This window comes from Prinia subflava, chromosome Z (genome assembly GCF_021018805.1).
Source record: "Prinia subflava isolate CZ2003 ecotype Zambia chromosome Z, Cam_Psub_1.2, whole genome shotgun sequence".
In the NCBI taxonomy this organism is placed as follows: Eukaryota; Metazoa; Chordata; class Aves; order Passeriformes; family Cisticolidae; genus Prinia; species Prinia subflava.
Window position 1 is genome coordinate 18,864,794 of NC_086283.1, and position 23,614 is coordinate 18,888,407.

The window sequence follows — 23,614 nt, forward strand, 5'->3', positions numbered from 1 at the left end:
GAGGCAGAGGCTGACTAGGATTTTAAACCCTATTTTTATTCAGCCCTGTATCTAGATTAAAAGATACGCCTGGTAAGAGCTGGGAAGATCCAGCATATGTGAGATTTTCTGTTGTTGTTGCCATCTCAGCCAGGAAAAAGAGATTTTAAATAAGGTAAAGCTACAACAATAAGGTCATAATTTTTAGCTTCTTTCCAGATCAATAACAATAGACACTTACATAAACCTTGGAATTTTTTCCTCTTCTTTTTCACCTGTGAACAAACTGTGAGAGGAGGTATGAGCTCACTAAACTTTCTTCCAATAAAACATATTCTGATGGATAGAGAGGTAAAAATGAACTGGGGGGGCCTTGGTTCTGCTGCTTCCTCCTTTATCTGCAGACCTTCTCACAAAGGTGAAGGCATAAGGAGGTCAAGCTCCCAAAGCTTCCTGGAGAAAGACATGAACTTCACTGGTTACTACTTTGGAGAAGAAAACTCACAGTAGTGTCACAGTTCTTCAAATGAAATACTGTGGAAATGGAAAGGACAGATTAAAAAAAGATAGAAATATGGTTTTGTGGAGAAGAATTTTACATTATCGGGTACATGGACACTGTGACCTGTATATCAAGGAACTGTGTGTCCATTCTTGACAGATAAAAGCATTTTAACTCTGTGGCCAGACCCTACATATTTACCTGTTTAATGCAGCAACACACTAAACCCAGTTTGTAGCATGAGTGCATATATCAGTCCAGGACAACAGGATGATTGCTTCTCGCCTTTCTGTGTTTGAACATGAATTTGCTTTTCCTTTGGATTTTTTTTTAATTACTATTTTATTTTAGGAGAAAAGCTGACAGCTTCTTACCATGACCTAGGGGCTGTTTGATTTGAAGAAGGATTCAATGTGTGAAACAGTGAATCGCTCCCAGGAAATTTTTGCTGTTCAACCCAGCCCCAGATGCAAATGATTCCAGGAATTCCAAGTGCTGCAGAAAGGAGGGCATGGAGGTTGTTGGTGTGGCATGAGGTTGTTTGTAGTGATTTATGTTCCCTCTGGCCCAGAATCCAAGAAAACCTCTCCAGGTACAGTAGAACAGCAGTGCCATGAAACCAAGTGCTCCTGCTTGAAGGATGTTCTGAAATTCTGTAACAAGGCTGTTGCGAACTCTGTGCAGCTCTGACTAAGCAAGAACTAGAAAGTGCATCAGAGATGGAATATATTTATTTATTGTTATGTTTCCAGCCCCTTGTTTTGTTTTTTGTTGGTTTTTTTTCTTCATCTGCTGCAACTGTGCAGGCTTTGTGCATCGCTAACACACGTGTCCTTTGAGAGATGTGCCCCAATGCCTGTCCTCTCAATTCTTGTTTGTCTGAGGTAGTTTGGATCAGCACTGCAATCCCACTGCTCCTGAAAGCTGTTCCCCTCCAGAGGAGGGACTGTGCTGTGTGGGATAACTGGGAATAGCTTCAGAACTCAACATCTAAAGCAGGAACCTGAATGGGATCCTGAGTTCCTGGTATTTTCAGGTTAATATGCAGGACTTCACCTCTCCCTCTGATTGGATTGCTTTTGATAAGAGAAAGTTGTCGGCATAATTTTCCTGGTTGATTTGAATTTTCATGAACTGGATTTTGTTTCAAGGCAGACTTTTTAGAAAGTCATTTTGTTTGGAGTTTTCCTAGTTTAGATTATGCTCTGAGAGTTAGGCAAGGTGTCTTTAGACCAAACTTCTTGTCATGGTTCAAAAAATTTGCTCCTTATTTAATTCCTTGACTTTGTAATTTTTTCGTTTTCCAAACGATTCAAGTATGGCAGGTCCCTACTTTACCACAGCTGTGAATTCAGCTTCTCTACGGCTGTCTTTGTACTTTTAAAACTGCCAGCGGTGTCACCACAGGTCTGGGATGGTGACATATGCAAAGACAACACTTTGGGTACTGTTCAAGAAGCACTGTTGTGTGTTGAACATAAACACCTTTAATTTATCAAAGAATACTTAGAAAAGAGAAGGACTGGGGAGATGGAGAACACAGACAGAGAGATGTTAAAAATGAAGTGCATGTTGTTTTGGTACTTGAAAGCCAAATCTTTGAAAATACAGAAACCAGAATGGGATCCAGGATGGTGATTCTGCACAGCAACTGAGTCTGATTCCTCTGACAGGGTTCTGGCTGACATTTAAATCAAATCGTTTACGGAATCAGATTTGGTCACCATTCAGGAAACACCAATAGGAGCATATGACACTTCAGAGAATTGAGCAGGCCAAGGGTTACCTGCAATAATGCTTATTCAAGTAGGTATTCTATGCGTTAAAGCTTTCTGAAGTTTATCTTTTTGTTTGTGTAATTGACCTAGTCCAGTACTGCAGGTACTTCACTTGTGGTCTCCTTTGAAGAGCTGTTAATGGTTGTGCTTTTTAGTATACACCTAAAATGCCAGAGAGACTCTGAATTTCATCTTGTGTCTGAAATATTACATGAATTTTTCCTAGCAAATCCTACTTCTACTGAGGCCAGTGGAACTTTTCCATGGAGATAATAGCATTACATTTTTCACCCTTAATCTGTGCAGGTGACAAATAGACCATAGCTCAAACATCGTAAGACAACCTTCCAAAGTCATCAGAATGCCTCTGAAACATCATAACCGCAATTTCATGCTCTCCATTGTATATTAGCCTTCTAGGAACTTGGATTAATACTCACAAAGACTCAGCAGCAAAAGAAATTATCACTGCCCATAATGAACATTTGTAATCTGACCCCCTTTCTGCACTGAATTCGTAGAATTTCCCAGGTCCAGTTCCACTGTACATGTCACAGACCCAAGGCTTGTTTTTCCTTTTGTTAGTAAGATCCACAAATCCATATTCTACACGGAGGGGAGGAGGATATAATTCAAAAATATTTTTCAGTTAATAATATTTTATTTATCTTAAAGAACATCTCCCTCAAGCTGCAGTGCTCCTGGAGATGCAGCCCAGGATGGGGTTTGCTTTCTGGACTATTCAGAACAGTTAATGTAGCACAGTAACTTCTTGGACAGCATCCCCAGTCTTTTCCAATTCTGGCATCCAGGTAATACTTCCTGGCTTTCCCACCAGCCACAATCCAGCCATGCTGCTGTTGTACTGCACATAGTATTTTGCATGAAATATATATATAATGTGAACCTCCTCAATAACAATATCTCACTAGGATGAATAAATGCCAAGGGCTGCTTTTAATTGCAGTCAGTGGGATACCTGGGGTGATAGGTTGCTTTTCTTCCATTCTGATGATGACCATGACTACAGTAACTTTATATTTTAATGGCAGTGCCTAGTGCTATTATTTTAGTCAGTAAATACACTGGAAAAATTGCATAGAGCAACAGGGGATATATTGGTTAAAATGTGGAAACACCTCCAGAAATTGCTCAGAATGAAATGGCAAAATATTTATCACTGTGTCTGAACCACTTCAGTGCATCGTTTGTGTAAGAAGACACATTGCTATTGATAATCTTTTTCGCTTATTTGAGCGTCTTGAATTGAAAAGTGGGAGATAATGTTCAAACCAGTTTGTAAAACCAAACGTCCGTGCTGCATGTGCACAGCAGGAAGATCTATCTGCTTTGCAAGGCCCTTTGTGTTGTCTTTGTTATCAAGCAGTGAAACACTGCAAAGCTAACGCAGGGGAAGCAATCCTAACCCATAAATAATTGTCTTTGTTATTACAACGATGGCCACTGGATCAACAGTTGTGCAATAACCTCCTCATTTGGCAATAAACAGCCTCATTTATCATTAGTTTAACAGATTAAAAATTATGCTGACTAAATGGAAATATGCAAATTGATGTTATAGCTAAATAAAGAAAGTTTGGCAGAAATCAGTTTGAGGCCGGGTGTTCATGTGATTTCTACAACTGTCACCTGAATTGTCACCCTGATATGCAGTAATATAACCATATAAATGATTTCTCTGAGATTTATAGCAAACCTAATCTGTGTTCCTCTTGTAATTCATGGAGGGGAACAATCACATTTGCTCTGCCTGAGAAGAGGGAAAATTTGCATCTGCATTGACTCTGCCTTTTAGAGTTTATTACTCCCTTTTGTGTATTCTTTGTGCCTGTAATACTAAGCTGCAGGAGGATAAAATGTAAGGAAAAAAAAAAAAGTTAAATAGCTGTGCTATGTGTTTTCTTTGGAGGGTGTTTCTAGATGAAAGAACATTAGGAAAGGACACACGGGCTTGGAATTTAATGACTGTACTTAACTATATTGGAAATAAGTATAGATTCCAAGCCCAAATCTGTGTAATGCCTATAGTTCCTACATGGCACATTATATAAAGACATAAAAGGCAGTCTGTACTCTTCTTTTATTTTAGAAGCAAACTGTACCATATAAATTGCATAACAAGCTGCCTGGATGAATGTTCCAGGCCCTCTTTAAGCCTGTAAATAAATGGTGTGTTCCTAGAAGATATGCAAAGTGCTGCTGTCACTTGTTCTTGCGTAATGTTCTGAGTGGTGCAAGGAAATTTGTCCTTACCAGAATGCTTGAATACCTGAGACAGAGGCTTGAAATGTGGTTTGCTCTGTAAGGTTATTCCAAATGCTATCACCTGTAGTCCTCTCATGCTTGTGATAGAGCTTATGTCTGAATTTAAATCAATCTGTACTTAATGTATATTCAGATTCTATTTATTTGGTTTCTTCTCCACTTGGTAAAGTTCTTGCAAGACCTTGAAGATTTTTCTGTCACCTTGCAGAGAGACAATAATGTACCTGTCTATCACTTTTAGAAACAGATAAGTTGTTAATAAACAACTTGTTGGGTAATTTTAAATTAGTGGAGGAGCAATTTTAGTTTTATTTGCAGAGAACTCTAAGTTTGCTATGCTGTTCAAAAAGTTTGGTCCGAAATTTGCAATTTCAGAGGATCCTGCAATGAAGCTGTTATTTTTATTTTTTTCTTTTACTTGTTGAAAAAAAATTACTCTATTTTATGTGGGCTTTTCTTTTCTTTATTGTAGCTATACTTACTATACATTGAGGTGTAAGAGAATGAGATTTTTAAATTGCTGTTTTAGTTGAAGTGGTAGAAAAGAATAAAGCAGTGGCTCTTACACTGCAAATTGTGATATGGCCCCATCACCTTTATGATGAGTCATAAAGGGGCCATCTGTCAGGGCAGATTATTTCTTTAAGATGCCATACATGAATTATGGAGAAATAATACCCAAATAGATATTTTATTGATCACTTTGATGCCCAGCCTGTCTCTGGGTGACTGCTGAAATTCCATGCTTTCAGGCTCTCCTGTAGATAGTCCTAACTTGAAGATTTAGCTCGTGGGTTTTAGTTTACAACAGGTATGACACTGTTTTATCCTTAGCTGGCCACTTACGTGCTGATCATATTTTCAGTTTTATGGCATAGCTGACTGCTCTGTAGCTGCTGGGATATGCCCACAAAACCCAAGCAACACAAAAACCAGTTGTTATTCAATAACATCTTTCACAATCCTCCTGCAAATTGTCCCCACAGCAGAAATTCAACAGCGGAAGTTCTCACTAAGGCTACAAAGATTGAGGTCTAGCCTGGCAGTGGATACTTTTGCTGTGAAGTTGACCTATTCGTTATTACTGTGTTACTTTCATTATTCATTAATGCCAGTCTTGTGCCATTTCCAGAAATCCAGTTTCCTATACACAGCTCTGAGATGGGAACTTCACCCACAGTCTGCCCAAGTGGAGCTGCAGGAAACCAGAAGTGGGTGAGCCCGCCTGGCTTCCAGTGCTAGAGGAGTCAGAGTGGGGCTCTCAGTCACATACAGATTTACACCACATCATGACGTCTTAGAGAACTTCTAGATGCAATTCTGACTTTTGTTTCAGCTTTCCTTTTGGCTTTTTTTTTTTTTTTTTTTTTTGCATTTATGCAAGGACGACTGAAAATAAATTCTTCTTTTTGTCAGAGCGTGCAATTGGAATGTGTCATTTTGCAGGGTGTAAATGCCTATAGCTGGAGAGGTACCAACTTCTTAGTAAGTCTTTTACAATGTATGTGAGCATTGAAATAGTGTGAGGTGGTTATAATTAGTCTTTACAGAAAATTTTTGGTGATATTTAAAGGGCAAATCTCATTAAAGTGTTCAGAGAAATGATTTGAAACATAAGGTGCTAGAAACAAATTCCAGCTAGAAAAGAATGAGACAGCTGCAAGGAGCCATTTTTTCTAGAATCCCTCTAGACATGTTTATGGAGTCTCACATTCTGCATCATCAAACTTCCAGCAGCCACAGAAACAGAGGAAATAATTTATGATGTCCTGGCCACCTGTATGGCCTCATGTCCCACTGCTATTCCTCCACATCCAGGGGAACGATTTCAGAGTCATCATCAAAACTGATTTTTTGCACAGGGGTCCAGCTCTCATAGCCACTGTTGTTCCCAAGGCCAGTTATTTTTTTCAAGATGATCCCTCCTGGAGTACATTAAAATCTACTGAGTGTGAGGCAAACTTGAACTATCTTTGTGTTGCCTGTTCCTGACAAGATTTCTCTGCAGGTGTCCCAGTTTCCAGGATGATCTATCCCTGTGCATAGCACCGGCTGTCTCCCAGGGCAGAATGTGACTTAAGGCACACAAATCCTGTCTGCCTCCACAAGAGGTGATGTCTTGGTGTCCTTTTAGGAAGGATGCTGAAACCACTCCAAGAAAGGAGTCACTTGCCTGTTTTATCTGACCTTAATGCTGCAAGGACACCTGTTTTGTGCCAGTTTTTTAGGAAGAAGAAATACTCAAATATCTGGAAATACCAATATTTATTTTTTGTTTTTACTGCAGTTCCTTCTTCAGCTTACTGTATTCCTATGGTAAATTGGCTGTACTTGAAGAACAGGGAGCAGACATAAAAAGAGGAAGGTGACATATCAAAAAAGAGCAGATTCTCTTGGCTTTCTTATGAAGAAAAACCAAACAAAGAACAGACCCCACCCCCCACTCCCCAAACTACCACAGCATAATTGTGATGGTAAATTATGAAGATAATTTCATTATCTTCATTCATTTTATTCCAAAAGTAAGGCAGTAGGAACAGCAAAAATCCAAACAGCTTAAAATGAAAATCAGAGTGTTATTGCAAATCATGAGACTGTGAAGAGAAAAAATTACTACAGAGGCAATAAACTCTGTTATTGTTTGTGCTGTAAGAGCTGCCTCTAATTTCTTGGGCTAACAAACAATCCCATCTAATTACAGGAACATTCTTCTTGATTAGGGTTGGCTGGTCCTTGCTTGCATCTCGCTGTATTTCATGAACAGAGGAGCTGGGAGTTCTTGATTGTCTGACAGCCTTGGACAACTGTTGCTGCCAATTTGCATTTCAAAACCCACAAATCTGGAATGCAGTTCAGCAACCTCTGTTTGTACCCGTGCAGGGCTTTAGGTCTTTTACTGCACACCTGTGGGGAAAGCCTTGCAAGGCAAAGACGACAAAGGAAAATTGTGGTGTTTCCCACAAAAATATAACCAAAAGCATCTCCTCTTTAACTGAAAATCCCTCGGAGAGGAGGTCTCAAAACAAGCATTAGGTTAGCATGGAAGGAATGAAGAGCTGTCTCTTTGTTGCATTAAAACCATCTTTTTTCCTCACATAAAATAACTGGATTAACAGCTGCTGAGATCTAAACGGTACTGTTGTGTTAACTTAAGCATTGTATACCTCATGATAACGTGATAGTTAATTGAGGGGAAAAAAAAGAAATATATAATTATAAAAGTGTATTTTATAAGTTTTCCTGATTTTCTTTTCCTCATCTAGATGAGTTTTGCCATTAATTAAACCCCAAAGTCTAACAACTCAGTTCTACAGAATGCTTCAGAAATGGTCTTGTTCATTCAATAAACACTTTTCTTCTTGCAAGGAATTTCAAACCTGATCTACGATTGGTCATGTTTAAAAAGTAAGGAATTTTCAAATTATTAATGACGTTGTTTTGCATAGAAAGGAGAGGGTTTTTCTAAAGTTAGCCCTGTTTAAGTGGGACCTGTTTGAAACTTTCCAGCTAGAAGTATTTTTCCTTTGGGAAAGAACGTACCATGATCCTTGGATGAAATAAACTCAAATATTGCTCAAGTTGCTTGTGCTGCCTGCTATGGTAAGAGCAATCACCTCATGGAAAAGCACAGCATTAATATCTGGGTTATTTACATCCATTTTCAGTTCAGCTCACAACTTCTAGTACAGATTTAGGTTGGTAACTGTGTCAGTTCCAGATAAAATTTGATATGTCTCCTCTCATTGGAAATATTGTGAAAACTGTGCTTTGGGGTTCAGAGTCAAGATGCTGGGTAACACTTTCTGTTCAAGTTAGATACACAGCTGATAAAAAGGAGTGGGTAAAAGTCCCTCATGCTGCTGAAATACTGTGTTTTGCTGCACACTGGTCTTCTGCTAGAGTCAGATTTTATATTTGTCAATAAGTTTTCATTCAATGCAAGTACGTGTACCTGCAGCTGGATTTGTATGAAGAGATGCACACATGCAATGTTTACTTTTATAAACTGTATTTTTACTTATGCAGGTTATGTATTTGTACCAGTTTTGAGTTTAACATTTTGTGTGTGCCTTGGTGAAACTATATCTTGTTACATGATTATACTTAAAGTCAGTTTTGTAGTCAGTCCAAGCACTTTCTTCCTATTTCTGTAGTAAAGGAAATACTGAGGGGAAGTTCTTTAATAAGAAACCATCAGCACTTGACTTTGCCAGAGTCTTCCCTCAACAAACAGAACAAATCACTTAACTGGGGTGTCCCTGTACAGAATCCTGGAATCATTAAGGCTGCAAAAAACCTCCAGGATAATTGAGTCCAATTGTAGTTGGACCATATCTAACCTCAGATTTAGGCCAACTTCCAAAACTTCATTCACAGTCACTGGGAAGACATTTCTGTTAAAAAAACCCCAAAAAACCCTAAAGCACAAACACTAAATCCCCTCAGAACCACAGAAATTCCCACAATAAGCATGATCCAGCTTGTGTACTTAGAAGTCAGATTCCTAGAAATGTAGCTCCAGGTTTCCCTATGGAAGCATTCACCCTCCACTGAGAATCTCAGGAGCTTGTATTTCTAAGTTTGATGTTTTCCAGGTACCATTAAGGTTAAAAATTCCTTTTCCGTTTCATTTCTTTTATCCTTGATGATGTGATAACATTTGTAGTTTCCTGCTTGTGGCAAACAGGGAATATTGCAGAGGGGGATTTGGAGGCGATGTATGGAAAATTTTGAAGTTATGGAGCCAGTAAGAATGTCCAGCTTGGAGGGAAGTTTTCCTGTCTTCCTATCAAGAAGAGTTTCCTAGGTTACAATGTAAGGTGTGCCCGAAGTGTGTATTCTATCACATCTTCAGGAGCTGTTGGAACCAGGTGGGGCAGTGTTTCCCTTGCCCCCTCCCTCTGGACTATCTGCTGTTAATGGGCCATCAAGGCCTCATCCAGTGACTCACAGGTAACTCCCTCTGGGAGCCATCTCTGTTTAATGGGCACTCAAGGACCCACTGCAGGACCCATAGAATGGTGTCAGCCCACTGTGAGAGGCTGTGAGCATTCCCACCTGGATATCATCTGGGATTGGGGACAGCACAGCAGGCCTTACCCACTGGATTGCCAGAGGACAAGAGCTACCAGACCTTTCTACAGCATCACTGCTTCAACAAGACCACTCCATCTGGACTGCTACCACCACCCTAACTAACAGGGTGTCAGGTTCTATTCTGACTCTGTCAGTCGTCTTTTGGGCTATTGCTTTTATTTTATTTTATTTTATTTTATTTTATTTTATTTTATTTTATTTTATTTTATTTTATTTTATTTTATTTTATTTTATTTTATTTTATTTTATTTTGTTTTATTTTATTTTATTTTATTTTACTTTTTATTTTATTTTTCCTCTTTTTTTTCTTTCTCCCATTAAATTGTATTTCTGACTTGGAGTCTCTCACTGGTTTTGCTTTCAAACCAGGACAAAGAGGCAATCCTAAGTACTGTTGAACAGGGGAAAAATATAAAATGCAACAAGATAATGATGAGGAGGAGTGTGAAGAGTAAACCGAAGCAGATTAGTAAAAAATGGTGGGTTTGGATATTTTAAGGTATTTTTTTTCAATAAAGAGTAAAGGATGAGAGACATTCTCCATTCCTGGGGGTGGGGCAGGACAGAACTAAGTCTGTGGCAGGGTGGGTGTAGCTCAGGTAGTGTTCCAGAAATGAAAAGCAACTGCTCCCTGTAGAAGGGAAAACAGGGGCTGGCATGCAGAGAGTTTTCCTAAAATACAGCCTGAATAAGTAGGGTTTATGTCGAATTTGTTGCCTGTGTTGTTCAGTGCACATGCCAGGCAGGAAGCTGCTGGTCCGTGAGGGGATCAGAAGAGAAGTTCTTCTGGGGAATGAAGAGATCTGTGTGAAACATGCAGCTCGACACTGGGGCTGTGATTGGATTGTCAAACAGGCAAAGCACAGGAAAATCAGTCTGGAGCAGGGAAAGCAGCTAATGAGGACAGTTACAGTTCAAAATGAAAATGGCTGCACACAAAGCAGGGAGGAGAATGGAATCCAAGGAGAGAGTCAGCCACCAGCCCATGGGGAAATGTGGCAGCATAATGAACAATGAAAAAAAGAATAAGGAAAAAAAGAATAAGGAAAAGGGGAAGAAAAATCATAATAAGACAGCTTAAGGAAAGAGGGACAATGGAGATACTGAAGACATCTTACAGACTGCGACAAGATACCAGGACAGCCTGTGTCCTGAAAAGCAGCTGTCACCGACAGCTTGAAACTGAGAAAGAAGGGTTTTCTATCTTCATATAATTATACATTAGAATACTAGTTATGAGAGAGTAGAGAACTTTACCCAATCTCTTAGGTCAAAAATAATGCAATCTGAGTCAAATTCTTTCTCCCAGTTGGATTATATTTCCTGAAAATGGGTAGAAAATAAATTATTCCTAGTATGAATTGACTCCATGCTGTTCTAGATTAATGTAAAGGAATCCTCTTGATTCCACAGTGTGAGCACTGAGAAGGACATTTTATTTTCTTGCACTTGGCTCAGAATACAAAAATCTTAAAATTTAAACACTTTGGTGAAAACCTATTGGAAAGCTCCTGTGGGAAGTGCCTTACTTCTTTTTTTTTTTCCCTCAAATTAACTCAGTTTAAAAAAGAAACTAAAAAACCCCAACAAAAAACAAGCGCCTTTCAGTTGGTTCCTTTCTCTACCTCATAGTTGTCTGGTGGGGTTTTTTTTTGCTTGTTAATGTTCTCAGAGTTTCCTCCTTGGACAGGCTGTGGGGAGTTTACTTGTTCTGACATAATTATTTACGAGTAACTCAGTCTGCAAAATATGTGTAAAGAGCCAGCAGCAGTCTGTCATTTTGCATCTGGAGCAAAGCCCCTTGTACTCCCTAAAGTATAAGAGTCCAAATTTGTCCTGCTGCAGTTTCATTGGACTGAGGATCAATGCCTTAAACAACTGCACAGAATCTGCCTGAGTCATTTGTTGTCATATTCTTGCAAAATATTCAGGATCTTCACTGATGGCAATAACACAGCACCAAAAATTTGGTATCTGGGAGAGAAAAAGAGAATCAGCTGTTTGAATTTAAATCTCACTGAAATCCTTGGTTTTGGCTTCCTCCTCTTTCCAAATGCCCACTGAAACGCTCCTCAGATGGTCATCATACAGAATCAGGATTGTGATGTCCCTGATTTCTTCTGGAATTGGCTCCAGTTTCCCCTGTGTGGGAGCAGGGTAAGCGGACAGCAGTGGTATCACAAAAAACAGAGCAATGTGAGCTCTGAACAGGTCAGGGAACCCCAGGCACTGCTGGGCAGGGAATGTTTGGAGCCTTGCAGGTTCTAGAGAGATGTGTTACTGCCTGGAAACCTTGGCAAATTAGCCCTTGCATTTTGAACAGGTGCCTGCCATTTATTACATGAGGGATTTACAGCCTTCAGGTTTTCTCAAAGTTTTCATATTGCCCTTCTGAAGATCACAAGGCACACCAAGAGGTGCATTGTATCCACAATGAACAGACCACATATTAACTTAGTGCTTGTATAGCTAGTCTTGAACAGAGAAAAAAAAATGGTGCTTGAGGTCACAGAGATTTGAGTCAGGTGGAATGGCAGTGTCTGGAGAAAGGGAAATATTTTGTTCCCTCAATCATTTGAAAAAAAAAATCTAAAGAAAGTGCCTGCAGGCTAAAGCATAATCTTTTCTGTTCTATTTCAAACGAGAGAAAAATGGGAAATAGCAGGTAACAAAGTGAAAGTCAGACTCTAAACAGTCCACCAAGTTCTTATTTAATTACAGGTCTATGTTCTCATGAAAGCTATAGCAAAATGAGACAGGACAGAGACCTCAAAGTTGTACAGATGGGGTTTGTCATTATCTGTGCCATGTCTGGGTTGTGAGGTCCCTACTACAAAGAGACTTTTACAATGTTTTATTTAAAATGATGCACCAAAGAACCTTAGAACGCTTTGGAAAAGACCTCAATGGTCATTTACTTTCAACCCCCTTTCCTGCTCATGTTCTTGTGTTACTAATTTGGGTGTTTCAACAATTGGTGATTGTCACTAGATCTAATGCAGGACAGGAACTCAAGGAACAGAAGAAGAGAAGCCTCTGACCTGGTGAAAAACCTCTTGACTTTTTCTTAGGTACCATTTGCTAAATATCATTACTATATTTATAAAATGGTTAGGCAGTGTAATAACCTTCTTTCTAAATGTACATCATGTTTATTTTCTTTATTTTTCTTTAATTCAGTCTTACATAAACTTAAATTCACTCACAAGTGGATGATGAGGATAATATATATTAATCTGAGAGGTCTCTTCAGCTGCACAGCAGAAAATCTTTGGCAGGTTCTGTTACCAGGGTTAGATCCCTGAAAAGAGAAATAGGAAGATTTCAGCATCTTTGCAAAGATCCAAACACTGAGGAGTTCTTTTTAAACAAATAAGTATGGCAGTGCCCAACTACTATAAACATATGCAGGATTTCCTAATAGTCAGTTTTGCTGTTATTTTTTAAAAATTTTTTAATGATTGTACCTGGTCCCATTTAATTCTTGTCTTTCCTCTAAGTTGCTGCTTCCCTTGTTTTCAGTTTGCCTGCTCACGCTTTTGCAGAAGCTCTTCCTGAATATTTTCAGTATATATCTGGCTTGAACAAACACTAGAAATGAAAATGTTCATTTTATCCCAGGATAGATATTTTTCTCTGCTGGATCCTTTTATTTGACTGACAACCCCCCAAAGTTTTAACGCATTTTGACATTTATTTTAATTCCACTCTAAAAAAAAAAACCAAAAAACCACATTATTTCACTGTGATTGACAGTGGAAACTTTGCAGTTCATTTCATAACTGCTGCTAATTAGTCAGTCATTACAGTGTGCTTTAGTTAGACAGCAGAACTCAGTGCTATTTTCTGAGCTTCCCAGTCATAAGGGCAGGACAACAGTGCCTCATTTGCCAAGGAATGCAAAATGAAAGCTTTCGTTTTGGCATGATAGATAAAAAAAAAAAAACCCAAAAACTGGACCTCTACAATCAGCTCCATGTTTTAATGCTGGATCACCTCTGAAACTGCTCTCAAGCTGTGCTTTGACCACAGCAGGGAAGCGTTTGATTAACTACCAACAAGAAAGAATGCGCTGAACAATGAGACATCAAAGCCAGCAGCTTCCTGACAGCAGTTATTGAGCAGTGATTAATGAGTGACACAAATGAAGAATGTATCATCTCCAGTATATTTAAGAAGGCTAATAAGTATCATGAGGTGAAGTTCAAAAGAGTCATTAATTGGTAAAAATAAAGAGCAACAACTTTAAAATGTGTTGAAAATTTCACATTTGGTCTGATTTAAGATCAACCATATAGGGTGACATGGCTAATATTCATATGGAAACTTTCTTTTTTAATGAAAAGATCTTCTTAGATTAGTTTAATTGCAGGGGAAGATTTATGTTGATTTCAATAAGCATTACAGTTTGAAACTCTTTCATGCTTTAATAATAAACAGTCCTTATTTACTGCTCTTAGTTTTCATGGTAGCCAATTACTGCTGAATTTTCAATGGCAATACTGAAGAACATAAGGAAGAGCAGAAATATTACAAACATCAGTGATCTGAAATAAGGTGAGAGGTAACTGAGCATTATTAGCAATTCAGAAATGTTTTCATGCCTTTGGTTTAGGTCAATTAAAGCTAATGTTTCAAATAACACATTTCATTGCAATCAGATGCAATGTTCAGACCAGAACTGGTCTTCTAGTTTGCTTATACTTCTCTCTAGCACTGCAAAATCCCATTCAGACTGCTTAAAGTGTGATGATGGCATCATGATGGGAGGTTCAAAACTGTGAGTGAAGTTTGTTGGTCTCTGTGCTGCTGCTCTGCACACAGCATTGTTAGCTGGAGAAGAGAGGGCTCCAAGGAGACCTTAGAGCATCATCTTGAGCCTAAAGAGGCTCCAAGAGAGCTGGAGGGGGACTTTGGACAAAGATGTGGAGACACAGGAGAAGGGGCTGACAGCAGGTGAGTTAGATGGGATATTGGGAAGAAATCCTTCCCTGTAAGGGTGGAGGGCCTCTGGCACAGGGTGCCCAGAGAAGTTGTGGCAGACCCTGGATCCCTGGAAGTGCTCAGGGCCAGGCTGGGCAGAGCTTGGGGCACCCTGAAATAATGGAAGATGTCCCTTCCCATGCAGGGGGTGGAAATGAGATGAGTTTTAAGGTCACTTCCAGCCCAGGCCGTTATCTGATTCTGTGCTCTGCCATAAACGAAAACCTGTTCTCCACCTGGCTTCCTCCTTTGACTGCAAGCTGTACCTTCTCCATCCAGCTGGAGGGAGCCAAGGCCAGAGTCAGAGAGCCTCACACACCGGTGTGCTCCTGGTGGAATTCATTGCCCTGGGCTAGGTACAGAAGTTTCCTTTGCCAGGGAGGAAGAGCTGGTGACATGCTGGGATCAAAGGATGTGGAACCTACCCAAGCAATAACAGGAGGCATAGAGGTTACACTCAGCCCTAACCAATTCCTTGGAGCTGAACAAGTCCCCAAGCCACAGCTGGAGTGAAGTGCAGGCAGCACTGTTCTCACCAAAGGAGGCCACTGGAAACTCTCTGCTCCCCTCTGTAGCAGCACAAAAATGAGGGCAGTCACTGGGATTAGAAGAGATCAGCTCCAGCTCCCTCCTCTGCCTACAGGGATTGTTAAACCTCTCAGAAGAGTCCTAATTAGTGTGCTATAAAGTATTCTATGGAAGAATGCTCTTGGTTGCTCCTGATGTTATTGCACTTGGCATTAAATAATGAAACCTTTGTTGGAGTGAAGATGCAAGGGAAAGGCAGGAGGATGGGTGTGCAGGGAGGAGGGAGTGCACCAACATTTAAACAAAAACGTGTGAGAAATTCAGACTTGTATTCCCATTCCTATAACTACAACCCCACTTCACACTACACAGTCATTTAAGGAAGGAACATGTATATCCCTTATCCCAAGCAGCCTTCAATCTACTAGACAGTTAAATTTGCTTTTAGCAAAATGTTAGCAGATTCTGGGGAGACCAAGAAGGGCTGTTGTTGCACATGCTGGTAGCACTTCTTTCCTGCAGGGAGGATCAGACTCCTTCACTGAACAGAAATGCATTTGTGTCCCTGAGCTGTTGGACTTGGGGATAAATCCTTCCAGCAAGGTTGCTGAGGAGTGCAAGGCGTGTAGGAGGCACAGATTTATGTGTGTGATCTTGGTGCCTCTGAAGTGAAAGTTTAGCATGTGATAAGGCAGATGGATGGCTGCAGTGTTTAATTTGGTCAGAAAGCTGTGACACAAGTTTGTGTGAGAGCCCCTCAGTCTCTGCTATGAGGTCACTCTGTTGCTTTATTATTTTGGGGCATGACAACAGATGGAAAAGGGCTGCCCTGTTTAATGTCAGTTATGTTAGTGACTGAATGGCCCATATAGTTCTACTGATACAGCTGCTAAAAACCATTAAATTGTAATGTCTAGGGGGCAGGGAAGGTGTTCTGCTATGAGGGAGATTTTTTTCCTGATTTTAAGGCTCGGTAGAAATATATTTGTGTGTGTGTGTGTGTCTGCATATACACATATTAGAAAGGTGTGAAATTATTTCTGTGGGGACAATTTTTTAATTGTGTCTGTGTTCCTTGCAGATGATAGCCTAAATATATATGGGTTTCAGAACCTGTATATTGACGCAGTGATGACCATGTTCATTAATTGTTATTTCTGGGCTTTTTGTAATGCTTTAATAGGACAAAGTTATATCTGAAGATAATAATTTTCTGTGTGGGACCTGAATACATAATTTAGTAATGGGAAGTTCTTTTATATAATTCCAAGACAGCAAGGTTCTACATTTATCAAAAGTTCTGGGGCTTGAGAAAAGACAGATCTCTTCTTGAGATTTCCAGCATTGCCTCAGTCAGGCTAAAAGCCATGTTTCACTGCTTTTAAACCTCAAAAAAGGGAGTTATAATTAGTAATGTTCGCTAAAGGCTTTCAAAGACTGTTATAGTCTAAAGATGCTTCAAGGGTCAGGGAGGGCAAGGTCAGAGTTTCCAGCATTATGATCCCATTAGTGCAGAGCACTTAAGTTGATCTGTGCTGTGTTAAGACTAAGTTAACCCCAGAGCTCAGAAATGGAGCTAAGAGTGCAACAGGCAGGACTTAAGAGCTGCTGCATCCTCAGGGAATGCCTCCCTGGAATCAGAGGTTTGAAGAGAACTTGCTGTAAGCACTTCTGTTTGTGTTGTTCATGGCTAGATATCCGAAAATGTGGGAAATGGATTTGTAGAGAATTCTCAAAGCCTGACAAGGCTCACATAGTCTTGTGAGTCTGTGTGCAAACTCTGAGATAAAAAACGATGACTTAGAAAGGCCATGGGATAGGACAGACATTGTTGAGAGAGAAATGGAACTGGAAACAAGTTTCGAATTATGGCCTTGCAAATAGACCAGATACTGTGGAGAAATAGAACTACAAAAGTTGTGTTATAGAAAGACCCACATAGGGTATTTTAATGGATGATTGGTTTAGAAGCATTTGCAGCATTGTGTAGCAAAAGCTGATAGGCCAAGAAATGCTTATAATGTGTTGTAATTAGGAAATAGTTTGGCTTCTGATTGTAATGAAGTGTAATATCTGTACCATCTCACCCTTCTCATGAGACTGAAAATGGAATAACAGTCTCTAAGATGCCTCTCAGAGGCCCTGTCTCTGGGTCAGAAAATGGGATTTTCCAACACAAAAATACCAAATATGCTCTCCTACCAAATGACCTGGCCTGGGTCTCTCTGGAAGTCAAAGTCCCTGCATCTTGCTGGACTTACAAAGATTTATGTTTGAATATAATAATGTTCTTGATTTCGTGTACACTCTTAGATCACTTATTATCCAAAGAAAGATTTATTTCAGTAATGAAGGAAATGATCTCTTTATATCATTGTTTAGTGTTTTTTTTATTCCTCTGACTGAAAGGCACATTGCAAGTGCAAAATAGAAATTTAGTATCTAGATACAAAGTGACTGCTGCAAAGGAAAGTTATTAAACTAATAACTGAATTAATCTGAATTCTGTCATTACTCTGAATTCTGGCAAAACTTTTGGTGCCTTGTGGTGATATTCTCTGTCTGCAGCTGTGTTGTAGAGACCAGATGGCAAATCTTTACACTTTTGCACACTCTTTAACTGGGATGCTGCATGAAATTAAGCTACAGTTACATTATGAAGAGTAAGAAGCTTCCAAATCTGAAGAAAAAATTAGTTTGAATGCTGAGTTTAAACGCTCTCCAGAGGGTCATGATGAGCCCTTCCGTATTGCAAACTATCTTTACCTTGAGACATTTGCAGTGTGGCAAAAAGAGTTTATTTAGATGCAGTTGGCATTTGTCACTCAGTTGTGGTCACTGCAGAATTTACTATCTTTGGGATTTGCTAGCTGTGACTCTTGAGAAGGCTTGCATCCCTTGCTCATCAAAATGTTCTACCCTCTCTGCTCCTTTCTCATTATTCATTGCCCTTTTTTTAATTGAACAGAAGGATCTTTACATCATCAATCATGCTTATCTCTTACATCATACCTTCAGCGATACTAAAAAAATTAGGGGAAATAACTTTATAAGGGAATTTGGTGAACAAAGTCAAGATTAAAAATGTTTCCTCCTTACTGTTTACTCCACAAATTAAACCACTGAGCTCAGTTAATAAGCCAGTCACATATGTGAAGTTCAGCTGTGCTGACTCTTGCTATAATCAGCAGATTAGGGGACTACAGGAGATTTTCAATGCCATACCAGTGACTGGGGGAGTCATGGAATAGAGTGTAGCAAGCCCTGGCCCTGCTCTTACTGCTCCCCTCCTGTGTGGGGGGCTCTGAGGGCAGCAGGCTGGGTGTGTAAATCTCCCAAACTCTGTCTCAGCCCTCTTGGCTCTGTGGTTTTGGACTCTGCAGTCATCTAAGCACCTTCTTCTCTCATGGATCTCCAAACTTATTTCTGCTTATTTCAGGAGTTTATTACTCTTTGACTGATTTTCTTTCCATAACTTTTTCTATTGCTACTTATTTCTGGAAGCTCTTTCAAAGTGTAGGGATTTCATCTCAGCTAAAAGTGGCTGGGGCTTGCTCAAAGGTGTCTGTCTCTTCTCATCTAAATATGATTTATAATCTAGGTATATAAACATAAGGGCACCACATGAAGACAAAATTAAGCTTAATATTGCATGAAAATTATCACTTTGTCTTAATTTTATCCTTTTATCCTGCATAAGTAGTTTCTTACTATGGACAACTTTTGAGAAGGCCAGCTCTTAGCAAAGCTATAAGTGTTTGCTGAAGAAGTAGTGACATAAATCACTTCTCTTCCTCCTGCAAGCATTTCTTTGCCACTGAAAGTTCAAGGCTCTGCTTTTTTTACTTGTGTGATTAGTTGCACCAGCTGAAGCTGGGATTTGTTGAAAAATTCTATAAGGAAACTGTTTTTGCTCAGGACAAAAGCCATCAGCTATTGAATTCTGTTTCCCATCCCATCATGTCTTTGAGGTCTTCTGGTCTGTGGTTCTGCCACAATGCAGGATTTCTGGTTTTGGCAAGAGAAGCACATTTTTCATTTTATTGCTGGCTATAATTTCCTCTGTTATCAGTATAGGACATTATTTTCTTGTCTGTTCTGCTGCTCTCTGGTGCTTCCACATCCACATTTCTATTCGCACTTCATCCACATCCATCTCCATACTTCTGTCACAAGTTTTTCAGAGGGCATTTCAGCAACGAGCAAATTGAATTGCATTAACATGTTAGCATTGTTAAATGCATTATGCACCAGCCCTGAAATACCACTAGAGCTATAGAATTTGCCCTCCAGGATACAGTAACAAAAAGCTGAGCTAAATATGTACCTGTCCCTATCTAGACTGGGGCAGTTTTGCTTCTCCTTTCCTTCTGTTGTTGCCATTTTCCCTCTGAACATTAAAATCCCAGTTGTGATTGTTTGTTTCAATATTTGTCATATCTTTGTGCTGAGGATTCTGGAATAAACGGACACTTTTGAAAAAACACATTTATCTAAGTGGTAGTTAAAACGTAGTGCATGAGTTCAGCCTCCTTCATTGCTACTTCATTTACCCATAACATTCCCAAGCTTGCTGCAGGATCTGTGAGGAAGGAAGCAGACTTAATTGCAAAGTCAATGTTAAATGAATTTATAAGTCATGCACACTTTGCACAGGTATCTTCTTCCATGAACTTGAATTGTCATGTTAACTCAGTTTTCTCCTAAAGGGCTTTGAAAGTGATAATCTCATTTTCTCATCTAGTTTCAAATGTAACAGAGATGAGGAACTACTGGCCTTGAGCATAAAATCCTTCAAATGCATAATGGTATTTTAGGAGTCTCAAAATATAGTGAGCTTGATGTTTTCTTTTAAAAAATACACTCGAAATGAATACCTGAAAAATATGCTGCATAATGAAATGAGATATGAAGTGATTGCCTTGAGAATAACTTACAAAGATGATTTTTGCCCTTCAACTCCTGCTCTATACTGAGCATTTCTCTCACGTATTAGTTTCCAAGTGGATTTCAGTGCCAGTAAATAATGAGTCTTTGAAATAGCTAGGAGTCAAGAAACTTCTTCTCCTAGGAATAAAGAGCACTTTTTTACACAATCCCCTCCACCCTGCAGCCTTATTCTGGGAGCAAGCTGCAGCTCCTGTGGATAACCCACTCGAATTTGAATGGGCAATCAGTCGTGAGCCTGTTCTGAATGCCCAAGGGGGAGGATATGCTTCTTCCTTAGATGAAGAAGAGAGAACTAAATAGAAAAAAAATCAGGTTTTTTCTTTTTCTGTGGCTGTGGCAATAACAGAAGTGGAGTGTCTGGTTCTGCTGGCTGGGTGCTCGGTCAGGAGCACAGACAAAGCAACAGAAATTTGTGAAACACACTCAGGAGTGTTTTCTGCTGCTCTCCTCGGCCCTCTGGGAAGGCACAGGAGCTTCGGGTGATGGCAGGGCTCAGGAGCCCTGATCCTGATCTGAATATTTCCCGAGGACATCCTGGGAATGAGAGAGGCCACTGATGGCTGTGCAAACAGCTGCTGTGAGTGCAAAGGGGAGGTGCAGGTGAGGAGGGAGGAGTTATCCTGCCACACAGATTTCTGTTCCAGCAGTATTTGTCTGTTTCAGACCAACTCAGTGCTGTTATGACAGCCTGGGAACTCAGAAAAGTCATTGTGTAAGGGAAACAAATTCAGTCTGAGCATCAGGTCTGCTGGAAACAAAGCTGGCTCTCTTCAGGAAACGTGTAAACTGAGATTTCCATTCTGACAAAGCTTAAAACACTGATTAGAGTGTCCTCAAGTATGTTTGACAGCACTGTACAGAAAATGTGTGTTTAAAGACCAGATCAGAACTTATGGCCTTGGGTGTGTCTAAATCATGTTTGTGGCTGTAAGGAGATGCTGATCACAAGATCAGTGAGACTTTCCATGCATTACACACAGCAGATTCTTCACATCTTTTTCTCATGTTACATGCTCAATAAGACACTATAGGAAAAAAAATTCAAAACAAATTTGTAGTTTCTCTATCAGCAATAGAGAAACAAACAAACAAAAAATCCAACAAAACAAAAACCCCAACAAAACTGATTTTAGGGTTTTTTTAGAAATCTGCTGGGAGGACACTGAAAAGTAAGTTTGGATGTTGTCCCATGGAGGGAGTGTCCTGTTTCTGGACTTCTGGACAGGAAATTGAAATGATGGAGTGAAAGAGATTCCTTTCCTGGTGGTTTACTCTGTGTGTAGCAGAGCAGCTTTCTTTAGTGATGAGGAACACATCTCTGTGTTAACAGTGGAGGAAAATGATTTCCAGGTTTCTATGGGTCAGCTGTAGCTTTCTTTTGTGTTTATTTTGACATTTATATAATAATGTTGTTTGTGTTGCAGAATACTTACCAAGGCCAAGACTTGTCTACAAAGACCCAGGATCTCTTTTCAGATATGCATATTGTAGATGTCATGCTTTAAAATAAATGAATAATTGAGTCTACTGCTCTTGTATCTGTCTCTTCCAGCCTTTTCCAGGTAATAAAGAGATATAAATGATAGCTGAATCTGCTAATTAGACAAGACTTCCCTTTCCTTTTTTTTTTCCTTTTTTTTTTCTGTAATACATTTTGTCTGTTTACTGGCTTGAGGTCCCTTCCCCCTGTGAGACTTATCTTTTTAATGGCAGTCATTTTTAACATGCATAATTTTTCTGTAAGCATGACGTTCACTATCTCTATAATAACAATCATTTGGCTTATGATTTAAACCATTACAGCATTGTACCATGCTGTGAGACTCAAATGCTGGCTTCACTTTTACATTGTTTATTTTCCTATCAGCATGTTGACAGTTCATAACTCTTGGCTACTTCCACACTGGCTGCAATTTCTGAAGAGCTTTAGTGGAAATAAAGAACTGCATCAGACAATTGTGGTTTTTTGGATTACTTGCCTAAACATGCTACAAACTCAGTATCAAGATGCTGAACTGGATAGTCACTCTATAACATGGCACAAATTTGGTGGGCAATAGGTATAGAGTGCCTCTTCAAAATATAAGTAGACAAATAATAGACAAAGATCAGTGAAAACCTTTTTACAACTAAAGTCAAGCTGGGATATATTAAGTGCTAAATTTAGACAGATTATTGCCTGGCCAATTTTGTTTCCTTGCTCCACCCCTGTTCTCTCCCTCATTTGAGGAGCACTTCTTTTCTTGAAAGTTTGGTCATGATGGTCTGTGAACATGAAGAAAATTGGTTTTACAGGTGATGGTTTTGTTTGAATTAGTGGAATTTGTTTTGATTATCTAAAGGTTCTAGAGAGATCTTTGCTCCCTGGGGTAATTTCACACAATTTTCCTGCCCCTCAGTTTTCTAAAGAAATCTCTGTAGCCAGCCCAGCCAGCAGAACAGCAGAGGGCATTGCTGGTAAATCTCATCTCAGGACAAACAGGCTCTGAAACTTGGCACAAGGTTCTAAATTCAATATGAACAAATAACTGGGGTTCCTTTTTTTAAAGTGGTTTTCATCTCAGATAAATAGAGGGGGAGGTTTTTACAGCTGTTTCCCAAGTTGTATCTCTTCCACGAGATTCTCAGACATATTTTGAGCCCTCTCCTACTTCAAAGAAAATATCTAAAGAGCTTTTCACGTGGAAAGGAACTATTTTTGCAAGGTATCCAACCTGAGGTGTACATATGTTTAACTCAGTCAATGTTTTATAATACAGACAGTTTCTGATCTGCACAGTTTTACGTTAATCTTCCCTTCAAAATAAGCAGAAATGTTCTGGTCTTCTATACAAATGTAGGTCTTGGTATTGACCCAAAATAGACAGTAAAGTCAAAAATTTGCACTGTTCTCATTTTATTACACTCTTTCTTTTCTTGATTAGAGTTTGTTTCTTTTGAAGCAACAGTTTTATTATTAAAATGAAAAACAGAATGAGGGAGAACTTTGTGTCCTAAAGATGATTGAAGCTGCCTGTCATAGACAATGCAGAGGCAGAATTTGGATTATGCAAAGACAAATTTGTTTAATAAAATCTCATTTTCCAGGCTTTAATACTAATGAGTGGGAGAGCTTCTACTTTCAGATGCTCCTAATGACTTATGAATATGTTACACTGCACACACAGACTGTGTTACCTGGGTGTACAATTAAAGTGCAGCTTTACCTTGCTTATATTTAAGCTTCAGGAATTGTGAGGTTATTCTCTTTTCAAGAAAACATTTGCAATGTGTCTAGTTGCAGTTAAAGAGCTTGACATTGTGTTTTGAGCACTTGGTTTAGAGGCTTGACATCTGGAGAAGTTAGAGGTATTTCAAAATGGTTTTTAATAAATCTTATGCCAGAAAACACGGAATTGCAGTTATAGCCTAGTTTTTACATGTAGCAAGTTTTTCATAAGGAACAGACACACACTTGTATATTTTTTGGAGAGGATTGCAGGGGCAGTGTGTGGGGATTTCATCTGAATCT